Below are 2,406 nucleotides of genomic sequence, written 5' to 3' on the forward strand. Positions count from 1 at the left end.
GGGAATAGAAAAACTACCCGGGTCCTTTAATTTAGGTGGTATATTAATTTGTGAAAGAGCATTGCATTCTTCCACAAAAGCAACATTACCATCATCACGAAAATTTCTCTTACGATTTAAAATGTCCTTCATAAATTTAGCGTAAGAGGGTACCTGGGTAATTAGATCAGTGAAAGGAATTGTTACCTCGAGATTTTGGACCATCTCCAAAACTTACCAAACTTGCGCTCGACTTAGTGTTCTTTAAACGCTCCGATACGGGATCGCAACACCGCCGTAGGATCAGTAACCTTCGGCTTTCGTAAGTTTAAAACCTCCATCCAATCATCAATAAGTGTAGAATCATGCAAATTAGTTGACGGAATTTCTTCCTGCACTGAAGACCCAGTCGATCGACCATTGGTCTCGGTCGATCGACCAACCTGGCTGGGCGTGAACAGTTCCTAGACGAGATCGCTTTTTCAGAACCTCAGTCGATCGACTGAGAGTGTTGGTCGATCGACTGCTTATGCTGAGTGTGAATAGTTTCTGATCAGAAACTTTTCCATCTGACATCCCAGTCGATCGACTGCTGTTGTTGGTCGATCGACTGGTGGTACTGACAAATAAGCCCGTTTTTTCACCAGAAATTAAACTAGCCTCTTCATCATTTCCCGAGTCTCCACTTGGCTTATCGGGACCTTCATAAGAGAGGCCACTTTGGAGATTAATGGCATTAAGCGTTTCATTTGGCCCTTCACATTTGCTTGGAGAATTGGCGACTTGCTTAGCCTCTAAATTCTCCAATTGCTTGACAAAATTCTTCGTAGATTCAATCCCAGCTGCTTCTATTTTCGCGACTTGAACTAAAAGAACTCGGATTGTCTCTCTCAATTTCTCGGTCTCATCTGAGTTATGGACAATAATTTCAACTCGTTCCTTGGAAGCTTCAGAGGTCTCGAGCTTCTCGAGACGGGCAGTAATAGAAGTAATGAGTGTCACAACGGCACTCATTTCATCACTTTGCTTGCGTGATTTTCCACGTGAACTCCCAAACTCAGCTCTATGAACTGCCATCTCCTCAATAGTGTTCCAACCTTTATTCTGACCGGTATTGTTTTGAAACCTACCATTCGCAGCTGCGTCCAGGATGACCTTGTAATCATCATATAAAGCATTGTAGAATAAGTAGCAAAGGTACCACTCCTGGAAACCGTGGTGAGGGACAGACCGAACCAAATTCTTGAAACGTCCCCATGCTTCACAAAATTCCTCATCAGGTCCTTGCTGGAAATTTGTGATTTTACTTCTCAAACCATCAGTCTTTGCAAGTGGGAAATATTTCTTGTAGAAGGCCAATGCGAGAGATGTTCAATCTGTGACTCCAGCTGCTACTCTATCAAGGTAGTGGTACCAATCTCGCGCAGAATCCTTCAAGGAGTATAAGAACATCACCCCCTTTACTTCGTCCTGAGTCACCCCAGTCGGTATAGGTATGGAAATGATGAGTCCGTGAAAATTTCCATATGCTTCAAAGGATCCTCATCTGGTAGACCAGCAAACTGATTTCGCTCCACTAAATCAATATAGGAGGAACGAAATTTGAACTGACCAGTAGTAGGGGTAGGTAACACGTGCCCCTTTGGAAGGTACTGCTCTTTTGGCTAAAGATTGTCATATATTGTAGTCATGTTCGCCAAACTGAGAGTACTCAAGTCCTCCTCTCAAAAACATGTCTTCTAACTGTGCAAAAGCAAAACTAAAAGCAAAGGTAAGCAACGGCCTCAAGGAACCGAAGTTCCTTGAGACAAGAAAAATAAACTAAAAATAAAGCAAACGTAATTACACCGTCTCCCGGCAACGAACGCCAAAATTTGATACCGTCGTTTTGTATCAAAATTAAATTTATAATTCCAAACTAAAACTATAGCTAGTGATAGTAAGGGTCGAACCACAGAGAGACAAGATTAATTTTGTTTGCTATTTCCAGTCTATAAAAGTAACAATTAAGTGGGGGTTTTGAAATTGGTTGACTAATTTGACTAATTGCTAAAATAAGAATTTCTCAACAAGATAAAAGGAAGATCGGGAATTTCGGTTCACCATGGCTAAGGTCAGGTCAATAAGGTAGCAGAAGTCCTATAATACGGTCTCAGGGAATATGAGCAAGCCTTTCGATCTATGCTCAAATTAACCTTACGGTCTTCTAATTCCCAGGAATTTCTCAAAGCTTTCGCTCAAAGGAAATTCCAATCTAATGATAATTTAAATTACTAATCTTTCAATCTAGTAAAAAGGCTTATCAAAAGACAACAAGATCGATACGGAAGAATTCATACTAACAAAACAATCCTAATTTATGTCATGGCTCACCTCGTTCCCAATCAATAAAATTAGCTATGCATAATCAAAACTAAAACAATTGCA

At 40.7% G+C, this 2,406-nt stretch overlaps 1 non-coding gene across 1 annotated transcript; it reads left to right on the top strand.

Moving 5' to 3' along the window:
- The first annotated feature begins 1,189 nt into the window (after nt 1–1,189).
- On the top strand, nt 1,190–1,296 carry LOC141636035 (small nucleolar RNA R71). The gene has a single exon (XR_012540677.1). It is a non-coding gene; the product is annotated as a small nucleolar RNA R71 (small nucleolar RNA).
- The last annotated feature ends 1,110 nt before the right edge of the window (nt 1,297–2,406 follow it).

Source organism: Silene latifolia, chromosome Y (genome assembly GCF_048544455.1).
Source record: "Silene latifolia isolate original U9 population chromosome Y, ASM4854445v1, whole genome shotgun sequence".
NCBI lineage: Eukaryota > Viridiplantae > Streptophyta > Magnoliopsida > Caryophyllales > Caryophyllaceae > Silene > Silene latifolia.